Below are 12,134 nucleotides of genomic sequence, written 5' to 3'. Positions count from 1 at the left end.
AAGCATGAGTTCAGTAGGTGCCCACGGAAGAAACAGATTTCCACACAGTAAAGACAAAGTGTGCAAAGTCCTGTGGCTGGAGGGGGAAAGGAAAGGCCAGTGCAGAGCGAGAGGGTCGGTCAGCCGTGGCTGCTCAGCACGTTACCGCCGACGTAGCAGCTTAGAACAGTGTGCAGTTGTGCTCTTGTGGTTTCTGTGGCTGGGATTCTAGCACGTTTTAACTGGGTCCTCTGCTCCGAGTCTCAGGAGGCTGTGAGCCAGGGGTTGGCTGGGCTGCATTCTCATTGGAGGCTCGGCTGGGGAAGGATCCACTTCTGAGCTCCCTATTGTTGCCAGAATTTGTTTCCTTGCTGTTGTGGGGCTGAGGCCCCCACTTCCTGCCAGCTGCTGTCCAGGGGCTGCTCTTAGCTCACAGGCCCCGGACAACACAGTAGCCACATTGTCCAGGGGAGTGGGAGAAATTCACTTCAGTGTTCTAGGATAGGGTGGTGGTGTTTTGTAAGCTTATCTGTTTATTTTGAGAGAGAGAAAGTGCAAGCAGGAGAGGGTCAGAGAGAGAAGGATAGGGAGGATCCGAAGCAGGCTCTGCACTGTCAGCACAGAGCCTGATGCAGGGCTCAAACTCCTGAACCATAGAATCATGGCCTGAGCTGAAACCAAGAGTCAGACACTTAACTGACTGAACCACCCAGGCACCCCGCTAGGATGGAGTCTTACAGAATGTAAGGCGACAGTGGGAGCCACACCCTGACACTTTGCATCGAATGTGACTTAGTCAAGGCAGTGACCATGGCATTGTATTCAGTGTGGTCTTCAGACTCAGGGGGAAGGGGCTACACAGGGCATGTGTGCTGGCGGCAGAAATCTTAGGAACCTTTTATAGTCCTGCCTACCACAGAAATCATGAGCAGGGGTGATCTGAGGTGCACATGGGGATAAGCAGGGTGCATATTTCACTGGAGTTTGAGAAGGAGAGATTAGACAAATGGCAGAGGCCATCGTAGAAGAGAAATTAGCTGGGAACTTTCCAGAAGTGCTGGAAGACCGAATCCTCAGACTTGAAAGGCACAATGCCAAGCATGACAGATAAAACAGATTGTCAGAGTAAATCCACAGAATACAAACAAAGAGATTATAGGAGTAACTGGAAAGTAAAGGCATGCCACCCAGGAGGGAATGCTGGTTAAGAGCCACGGATTTCTCAACGGAAAAGGAACCTGAGGTGAGGGAATCCTATCTTCAGAGTGTTAGGTGGAAATAGATGACCATCAACAATCGTATACATAAACCCGCTTGGTCAAGGTAGACTCTGAAATGTAGACGTTTGCAGGAAGCCCGAGACGCTCAGCACTAACACGCCTGCACTGAAATCGCTACTAAAGAACGGACTGAGGAAGAATACGGTTAGATTTGGAAGAAGGAGGTGAAATGCAAGAAGCACCAGAAACTGGTAAACACAGAGAAGCATCTGAAAAGCACGGTGTCTATCAAATGAGAATACCGACCAGCTTGGGGGGCACAGATACCAGGCTGAGGCAGCTACACGATGGAGGCATGAGTGTAGTCAAAAGACCCTGAGGTTCAGAGAAAAAAAGAGATTAGTGATTAACTTCAGACCTTGTCAAGTGAAACGTGCATGGAAAAAACTTTAAGATCCACTTGGATAACAGAACTGAAATGGATAGCTTCCAAAAAGTAGAGTGAAAAAGATGTAAATGCAGGAGGAAGGGAGGAAGGCAGAGAAAGAGAGAAAGAAAAAGTACAAATGTGCTTAGATGTAAAGACCTGTGAGGTTAGATTTTTTCAAAAGCCAGCTAGGGTGTTTTAGGTGGTCTCTTGTGAACCATGAAAGGCACAGAATGGAAGAGAGAAAAATTGTAAACTCTTATGGACCCAATAACAAAACTTAGTGCAAGACAAGTTTACTTAATGGGCCTATATTTCCTATACTGAGAATAACTTTTTCAGGCACACACAAAATATTTACAAAAATTAAACATGCACTTAACCATGAAGCAAATCCGCACGAAACCCAAAAACTCTACACTCAGTGCACACGTCTCATGACAGGGCAGTTAAATTAGGTAACTGGAAATAATAAAATCAGGGTTGAAAAGTCTAAAATTACTTCTAGAGAATTAAGGATTCCAAGAAGAAATTATAGCTAATTAAAGAAAATATTTAAAATTGAACGGTACTGAATATGCTTGATGTCAAAACACCCAACGCACCCGCAGCCATCCTTACAGTGGTCACTGTCAGTGTTACATCAGGCCAGACAACGGGAGAGGCACCACCTGAAATGCTGTGGTCACCAGAGTCTGATTGATCCAGCCTGGGAAACACGCATCGCTGGCCCCAGCCCACACACAGCATCTGCTGCACTGAGGTCAGCCGCCGGAACCCTGGTGTCCTTGGAAGGGAAGCCACATTTTGGGTTGTATTGTCCTGAGCAAGACCCCTTCTATGTATCGATGGCCCACGAAGTACTCATGGGGCCAGTGTGCCTGTTGTCTCTTAACTTTTCCTGAAGAACCATCTGAGAAGGCAAATCTGGCGAGAAGACAATGGAGTGGGAATTCAAGGGGGTAAAGATAGCCCAGTGAGAGGATGTGTGGTCTGAATTTAGAATTACTCAAAAGGAAAGCCCAGACTTTGCCGTCAGTGTCTGGGAGCTGTTCTCTTGGAGGCTGAGATCAGCCGTGTGGGCAGTCAATGAATCAGTCAGCACATCCAACAATGAGTCAGTTGTACCTCTGTGGTGGAGCCCCAGGAAAAACTCTGGACCCCGAAAATGGAGGTTGGGGGGCTGCTCGGATTGAGTATAGTCCATGTGTGTTGTCACAGGTGCTCCGGCTGCACAGGGAGAGGATGTGGGAGCGTCGTGCTGTGTGAGGGTGCTGCAGACTAGCATCTGTGTCCCCCAAATCCACGTGCTGAGAGGTGCTGGGTGGGGAGGTGGGGCCTCTGGGAGGGGATTAAGTCATGAGGGTACAGCGGCTGTGAGTGGGGTGAGTGCCCCTGTAAGGGAGGCCCCAGGGAGCACCCTGGCCCAGCTGCACGTGAGGCTACGGTGAAAACATGACCACCTGTCACCCAGGAAGCAAGCTCTCACCAGACACGGAACCCGCGAGTGCCTTGAACTTGGACTGCCGGCCTCCAGAGCCGTGAGAAATGTGTGTGGATTCTCAGCCGCCTGGTCGGTGGCGTGCCCTCTTCCCTGCTGCCGGCCTCTCTCTCCGGCTCCTCTTACTCTGTGGCATCAATCCCTGTGAGCATCACTGTGACTATCCCGGCCTTTAGTGTGTCCTGAGTCTCTGTAGGGAGTGGTCACACCCGAGAGCGGTGCAGGGGACCTCCCTGCAGGAGTCCTGGGGCCGCCCTGACAGAGCACCACAGACCAAGCAGCCCAAACAGCCGGCGTCGTCTCCCCGAGCCCTGGAGGCCAGAGGTCCAACATCAAGGTGGAGGCCGGGCCGGTTCCTTCCGAGGCCGTGAGGCAGAACCTGCCCCAGGCTCCCAGGTTCTGCTGGTCACAGCAGTCCTGGTGCCCCTCGGCCTGTAGGAGCATCCCCGCCTCTGCCTCCGGCTTCACAGGACCTTCTCCCTGTGTGCACGTCTGTGTCCCAGGGCCCCTTGTACTGGGGGTCAGGACTTCAGCATACCGAATCTGAGGGGACACGGCTCACCCCAGGACCCCCTGGACTCGCATGTGGTGTAGATGTGTGGGCAGCCTCAGCCTCTCACCTTACAGTTGGCAGTTCACGCCTCACAAGGAAGAGTTAAAGAGAGATCTCACACCCATGAGGGGGGGTATCATCAAAACACAGACAATAACAGGAGCTGGCAAGGATGTGAAGTCAGAAGACTTGCGCACGGCTGTTGGGGATGGAAAATGGGGCAGCCACTGTGGAAAACAGCTTGGTGGCCAAAACGGTGAAATATAATCACCATAGGAATTACGTAAAACTACCACAGAGAACAACCGCAGGACCCCGCAATTCCGTTCCTAGGTGTACAGCTGAAGACCCCGAAAGCGAGGTCGCTCTGATCCCCTGTGGGGGCCACATGGGCCGAGAGGTGGAAACACCCCAAGTGTCCCTCAGTGGGTCGGGGACGAACACACTACGTCCACCCACATGCCAGAATATTCTTATTCAGCCCTAGGGAGGACGTCCCGCCACCTCCCACCGCGTGGACGGACCCAGAGGACACGGCGCGCAGTGACAGAAGCCAGACACAGAAGGACACGGCCTGCGTGACCCCACTCACAGGGGGTCCCCAGAGGCGTCCCGTCCACAGAGACCGAGAGTAGACGGTGGGGGCCGGGGGTGGGGCGGGGGATGGGGAGTCTGTGGTTCGTGGGGACAGAGTCTCGGTTTCAGGAGATGGAAACTTCTGGAGACGAGTGGTGGGGTGGCACACAACATTCACAACAATGTGAATGTGCTTAATGTCAGCGAACTGTGCACTTAGTGATGGTTAAGGGGTCTTGTGTGTCTTACTGAGAGAGGGAGGGAGAGAGGGAAGGAGAGAGGGAGGAGGAAGAAAAGAAAGGCAGGGAAAGGAAGACGGGAGGGGAGGGATCAGGAGCAAGAGCGAGGAGGTGCATAGGCCACAAACTGGAACAGGAGGCGGACAGCTGGGGGAGGCGAGGGGGACGCCAGTAACCCTGGGGCACAGCGGGACACAGTTGATGCAGAAACATCCAGAATGTGGAGAGCCAGAAGCCAGATTCTGTGAACAAACAAGGAAACTCAGGAGAAGCCAGCCGCCTGCTGGCTGCGCCTCAGAGTCCCGCTGAACCCCGGCCGGACCCGCGCCAGTGCGTCCGCGCCCCGGCCTGACCCCCACGCGGCCTCCTCCGAGGGCAGCTGGCAGGCATGGCGGAGGCTGATAAAAATCAGGCTACAAAATCTGCTTTGGACCAAGCAAGGCTCAGAGAAGGCAATCTGACAATCTGACAGCGTCTCTGGGCATTTCCAGAGAAATGGCGTTTCACTCAGCCCCTGCGGTAGGTACAGTAAGGGCTCCAGAGATGTTCACATCCTAGTCCCCGGGCACTTGGATATGTTACCTCGCACATTAAAGGGACCTTGCGGCGCGGCCACATCAGGGCCCGTAAGGCAGGGGTGACCCTGGATTCTTGGGAGACGCAGCGTCCTCACGAGGCCCTCATGAGGGGGAGGCAGAGAGATGGGCAGACTGCGTGCTGGGGGCTGTGAGGATGGAGGAGGGGCCACAGGCCAAGGAAGCGGCTCCTCTGGGAGCCAAAAAAGGCAGGAGCAGGGCCTCCTTGGGGCCCCCAGGAGGCACCAGCCCTGCGCACGCCCGGTTCAGCCCTGGGAGGCCCACGTCGTTACAGCAGCCACAGGAGTCTAATACAAGCTTTCTGTGGGCAGTGCTGACCCAGGAGAGAGGGCTGAGTGTTGATTCGGGACATTGGACATCTTTGTAGGAAAATCGCCGTGAAAATGGGAGCTGCCGGTCCCCCACGGTGGGTCAGGTGGAAGGAGTGCTAGTCGTCAGAAGACCCAGGTCCAAGTTCCAGCTGTACCCCACGTAGGCCATGACCCCAGAAAGGCAGTTAACCCCTCCGGGCCTCATCATGGCCAGTGGTCGGCCTTGTCCCTTCAGTTCTCGTTTCCCATAGCACGTGGGTGGCAGTATCATTTCTGTCACTTCCTTTGGGGAAGGCTTCCCCCAGTGGTCTTGCCCCACCCACCCGGCCACCAGACCTGCCAGTCACCACCTTCATGCCCCCCCATTGGTGCCCGGTCCACACTGAACCCGGGCCTGCCACTCTTCACTCGCGTCCGTGACTGGTCCATAGGGATATACGTGACTGAAGCAAGCCGCCGAGTTTCTCTCCTGAGTATGAAATTGCCCTTTTTTTAGTCCAAAAACAACAGGACATGATCGATTTCGCACAGTTCACCTGACAATACTAGGGAGGGAGCATTCTCCCCAGTGAGGCTCCTAAACTGCCGGAGGTAGGCTGGGGGCCCTTGGCCGCATCTTGCCTGCCAGCAGGAAGGAGGATGAGGTCAGGGCCCTGAAGGAAGAGACCAGGTCGATGTGGGGGGCACAGCCAGGGGACAGGACGGAGGGGCCCGAGTGACCCAGCTCTGCCAGCGGCCAGGTCTTCGCCTGGATTGCCCAGGCAAAGGAGACGATCCTCGCTTGAAATGGCTCAGAATGAGGTTGTGTCTCTTACAAGATCAAGCTCTGTGGCTCGTTGACACATCAGAGCAGGGAGCACCAACTTCTACAGCAAGGACAGCAAGGAAGATGCTCTTCACCCAGATCCTCAGCTGTGGTCGAACACATGCTCCGGTCAACACAGTGTCAGACGCGGTCGCCTCCCCACACACTGGGGTGCCTGCTCCCCCAAGGCCTTTGTAGACTTGAGGACATGCAGCCCCAACTGGCCTATGGTCAGGAAACTCCCTCCTACTCTCCTCTTCCAGTCTGATTAGGGGCTTCCAGAGGCAGCGGGAATGAGAGAGGGCCTTCCGTTGGTCTGTGTGTCTTCCCCATCTGGCCCCTGTGCTGCTTGTGACGGGGCCGGGGAAGCAGCCGCAGAGCAAAGCACGTCCGCCCTTCCACCAGCTCCTCCCAGCCCGCCCTCCACGGCTCCCTCCTCTGGTGCCGCCCCGAGGCGGGTCCACCTGTGGACTATGCCACCTATGCCCCTGGGACCTGGGAGAGAGCGCCAGCGATCATTTATCCACCTGTGAGCCCCACATAGAAGTTTCCAGTTCACACCTCTTCCGGAGCTTCCGGTGGGAGTAGACACCCAGACGCTTGTACGCACAGCTCCGCGGGTCCCAGCTGGGGTGCGTCTTACCCAGCCAGGCTGCCCCCTCTTCCCTGAGTGCTGGGGACTCTCTCCCGTCTGCTGGTGCTCCAGCCCAGCGCCCCCGCCAGCCTTCCATCACTCCTCCGTCCTGCTTCCCCTCCTTGCCAGTCACCTCCACATCTGGCCACTCCACCTCCGTCCTCCCCTCCAGGGGTCCCCTTCACCCCTTCCCTGGGCCAGTGGTGTTCTTGATGACTCCAGGCCTGCCTCAAACTACCCATTTTTCATACAACTAGAGGTACCTACCTAGACCAGGGGGTCTCACCCAGGGTGCTTCTGCCTTCAGGGGACCCTGAGCAGATGTCTGGGGATGTTTGCGGCTGTCACGATCAGGGGCCCTGGAAGTCGGAGATGCCGCTCAGCATCTCCCAGTGCGCAGGGCGCCCCCGCAGAGGTGCTGCCCGTGTCCGCGGAGCCCGGGGAGCGAGGCCCTGGTCTACAGACACCACAGTGCTCCTCCCCGGCTCTCCAGCTCTTTCCCGCCCTCAGCACCAAGTTCAGTCTCGGTCCTGACCTGACCCTCCTCCCCAGCTCCCCACGCACCACCCCTTGCTCCCGGCCACTCCTCGTTTATTCTGCTCCCAAAGCAGCCCTGGCACCTGCTGTAACAGGGAGGAGCCGGGCACATTGTGCTCAGTGAGGGAAGCCGGACACAGAAGGTCAAATCCTGCGTGACCCCACTCACAGGAAGCTGCCAGAGGGGTCCGGTCCACAGAGACGGAGAGGAGATGGTGGGAGCCAGGGGTGGGACGGGGGTGGGGGGCAGTGTTTTGTGGGGACAGAGTCTTCGGGGAGATGGAAGGTTCTGGAGACAGATGGGGGGCGCTGCGTGACAGGGTGATTGTGCCTGACGCCGCTGAGCTGGGCCCTTGGAGATGGTTACGATGGTGAGTTTTAGGCTGTGTGTACTTTACTCCAATAAAATCGGTGGCAGAACTCAGAAAGGAAAGGACGAAGCAGAAGTTTGTGCCTGTCCTTGTGAGCGTGGATTCCGGAAAGGGGAGTTCAGTCCGGGCGCAGGAGCCCGCGGCGCAGAAGGCAGCGAGGCCGCGGGGGCGGCAGGGCTCCCCGGCCGGAGGGGGCCACAAGCACCACGTGGACAGACAAGGCGTCGGTCGCTTGCGTGAAAAGCCCACAGTCTTGCCGACGAATCAGTGGTCAGTACGCATGTACTAGCTTTGCAGAAGCTGCCTGCAGACCTCCAAGCAGCGACCCCTCTGGATCGCTGTGTGTTCCACTTAACGACGTGACATCGAGAAACACACACGGAAGGCTGGACTGCTCACAGGCTGGTTCTCCATCTCTAGCCACAAAGTCTCGTCAGTTTAAAACCCAACTTTCTCAAAACACCCGTATTTCTAAATTGAAGTAGACTTGGACCAACGTGTGAAGTTCATTTAGGACTTTAAAAAACGCCCCAAACCAAATCTGAGCTGTATCTTTCCCTTTTCACTCTGAAGTAATAGAAACAACCTCAGACAAGTGGGCAGCTTACTTAGGGAGAGATAAAGGGATGGAAGGTTCCAGAAGAACCTTCACGCCCTTAATCTCAGACTACAAATATCTTCTAGAGTTTGTTTTATTTCTGTCTTTTTGTAAAGACTGGGGGTGGGAAAGAATGGACAATAAAAGCTGAGAGCAAAGAGGGAAGCTAGCCGATTAGGAAAATAAGAGAGAACCCAAGAAGGCGGTCGCAGGCTCCCACGGTGACCTTGAGCTGAGAGAAAGCCCTGGACAGGATGAGGCATAGTTTGCTTTTTGAAAGAAACCGAGGAGGGTGAGTCACCACCTGCGCTCCAGGGATACGTGAGAACACCCCAGACAAATCTGAAGGAGAAGTGGGCGGTTGTAAAATAAGAGACGAGAGCAGGCAAGAGGCTTGCTGACCCCAGGTGTGGGAACGACCGGTAGAAGCTTCAGGAAGGATGGATGCCGGTTCCAAGATCTGAAGTGTGCACCAAGATAGAGGGAAGGACGAGTCCGGGTCTCCAGAACATACGAGGAGGCACAGAGCAGCAGAGCTGGACAGTGAGCCGTGAGCACGAAGGTCTCCAGGCCGAGCCTGTGCCCCGACCAGCGTCCAGCTCAGGAACACGTGCACCCCGACCCGACGCTCCCCGGCCCCGGGGGGAGGCGAAATGCCAGGCCATCCCAGCTCAGCAGTGATGGGGACACTGAGCAAGTCACACCCATTTGGGGGGACCAGTTGTCTTCGGTCACTCGGGGCTGTTCTAGTTGAAAGCTGAAAATAAGGACATCTGGTCACCTACCCCACTCCGGCTTCATCCACCAGGAAGGGTCTGGAGCAATTCGGGGTTCCCAAGGGAGTGCTGAGCCTGAAGCGGGGTGCTCTGCGCCATACTGTGAACGGGGCGGGAACCGTTTGTGTCCAGCCTCCCGGTGATGCTGCCCAGAGCTTCGGCTTGGGGTCAACACGTCCCTAATGCCGCTCCTAACTCTTGCCAGTGACTGTTTTCTAACAGAGGGTGTGAGCTATGGGGGCACAGCCTTCAGGGAGACCACCCAGCCCTGCGCCTGGGGTGGAGGGATAAGGGGCTGGCCTCGGGGGAAGTGCAGGGGCGCCCCAGAGACCTCGGGTCAAGATAAACACGCAGCGTTTTAAAAATATAAACATTAACACGGAGAAAACAAGGAACCAAACACCAACATTGCATAGGAAGGCGGGACTTGACCTGGCCCCGCCCTGCCCCTGCGCCCCGCCCCTCTCGCCCCCACTCCCCACCGCGTTGGGCGCGGTCTTTGTTCAGACCTCGATGTTTTGCTCATCAGGAATTCCCCTGCATTCATTTGGTTTCTCAGGATTGCACCGCCTCATTAGTTCTCGAGTCACAGAGTGTTTTGTTGTCCGTCCCGAGGTGAGTGTCCCGCCTGCCTTGCCTCCATCTGGGCCCCGAGGGGCAGTAACCGCTCTGTTTGGTGTTCTTCCCTGGGATTGATTTATTATCAGTGACCTCCTCTTTTTGGTTTCTTTCCTCAGTGTTTGTTTATTTTGAGAGAGAGCGTGAAAGGGGGGGATAAGCAGAGAGAGGGGGTCAGAGCTGACGTGGGCTCCGCCCTGACAGCAGCGAGCCCGATGCGGGGCTCACACTCACGAACCCGCCAGATCATGACCTGAGCCGAAGCCGGACGCTCAGCCGACTGCGCCACCCAGGCACCCCTTTCTTGTTTTCTATTTGTGTTGCAGTGGCTGTGTTTTCTTCAAAAAAAATTCTTTTTAATGTAGAATGTAGACCATTTCGAGCAGAAGGAAGGACTGTGTTCGTGGCCCGCAGGCAGGTGCCCGCCTCCCGTGAGGCCGCTCAGTCTGTGGTTTTAGTAACATCCCCGACTTCGACCAGCACCTGGCCAGACTCCTCTTCTGGATTCCGGACTCCGGTCCCGCTGGCTACGGGAACCTCCTCCTGCCGGGTGACCCAAGGCGACCCCGGGGCCCTCACCCGCTGGTGTTGGCACCCCCGGCAGCGTGTGTGACTTGCAGCAAGGCGGTGGGCCGGCCCGTCCTGAGTGTGCTGTTACGTGAGACCCCGTCTTAGACTAGAGCTAACGACCCCTCGCTGGCTCCATGAAGCACGTGGCCACGTAGCAGACACCCGGGTGGCCTGCAGCGGCGGTGGGGGGCAGGCTGCCAAGCCAGACCCTCGGTGCTCTGCCGATGAGCTGAAGGGGTTTGGAAGGCGGGTCCTTCCCCTGAGAACGTGGCCCCGTGTGACCCTGAGCAGGTGGCCCGGCTCCGCCACGTCCAGACTCCTGACCCACAGAACCTGGGAGGCAGTAAATTCAGACTGTTTGAAGCCACCGAACTTGCGGTGACCAGAACCCCGTGGCTGGCAAGGTACTCGGGTCTGACGCACAGCAGGCTACGCCCTGTGGCTCCTACAGCCTTCCCTGCCTCAGGGGTCACTGAGACCACGTCTGCTGGGGTCAGCGTGACACGTTTCCTCGGCCTGGAAACGCCGGCCGCCCAGCCCCAGGACACACCTAGCATAGGCCCGCCGGCGCCATCCCTGCCCTGGTTACACCGAGCACCACCCAGGCCTCGTCACAGGGCCGGCTGCTTCTGTCCTCAGCAGGAAAACCCGACTCAGGCCGTGTCCCACCTCTGCTCAGGCCTCCGGGCTCGCACTCAGGAGGCCCGGCCCCACGCATCCCCCGGTGTCTGCCCTCAGCTGTTCCTCCGGCTTCCCTCGCTAGAGCCACAGAGCCTCCCCATGGCTCCCCTATCCTGCCCCAGGGCCTTTGCATCTGCCCTGCCTGCTGCCTGCCGTGCTTAATCTGTATCCTCATGGCTGGTGCCTCCACCCCTTGCTGTGTCCGTTTTCTCCTGGATTGTGCAGTCTGCACGCTTGGAGTAGACTGTGGGATGGCACTGAGCCTGGACTTCCGTGGGTCCCTTTGGGACAAGCCGAACAGGGAAAGAGCAAACTGGCACATTCTCTTCATTCTTTAACCCAGTCCTGACCAAGAGAACAGCCCCCTCGCCCCACACTGGCCTCACGGCTCCAGAGGGCGCAGCTTGATGGCCACGGCCGGGACATCACTCTTCAGGAGAGTGTGCCACGGCGATGGGCCACGGCTTCAGGGGGCTGCCCTGGAAGTGCCACGAAAGGCACAGGGCTGTGGCCCCGCGGTCTCGGGGCCGCTCGCTGTGAGGATGCTGGTGCAGCGCCGTGCAGAGGCCCACAGGCGGTGGCGCTGGCCCCGGCTGACACCCTGACTGACGGCACGAGAGACCCCGAGCCTGGCCGCCTGGATGAGTCTGCCCCACGGCGCACCCCGCAGAAACCATGGCACGAACAACTAATAAATGTTTGTTTTAAGTAAACCCTACCCTCAACGTGGGGCTTGAACTCACAGCTCCGAGATCAAGAGTCACACTCTCCACCGAGCCAGTGAGCGTAAGAAATGTGTTGATCTGGTCACGTCTGGAATAACTTGCTATGCAGCATCCGGTCACTCATTTACACGTAGGCTCCAGACCGGCCTGAGTTCTGCCCCCCGCCCTCCCGCCAGGCACCACGCTTTACTGTTGGGGCCCATCTGGCCCCTTCTCTTCACCTCCCCCAGGCCCCTCGCCCTTTCTGCAGTGGCCGGGGGCCACCCGTGCCAGGGTGCTGGCCCAGCGTCTGCCAGGGCAAAAGAGCACTGGGGCCCGCTGCCCGCCCCGGCGAAGCCCTGCCCACCGCCCCCTGCCCAGCCCTCTGCGAGTCCGCTCGGACGCCGGCCCCGTCCACCCGCCCGGCGGCGCGGCCCA

The sequence above is a fragment of the Suricata suricatta genome, chromosome 12, assembly GCF_006229205.1.
Source record: "Suricata suricatta isolate VVHF042 chromosome 12, meerkat_22Aug2017_6uvM2_HiC, whole genome shotgun sequence".
In the NCBI taxonomy this organism is placed as follows: domain Eukaryota; kingdom Metazoa; phylum Chordata; class Mammalia; order Carnivora; family Herpestidae; genus Suricata; species Suricata suricatta.
Note: the sequence above shows the minus strand (reverse complement) of the source record.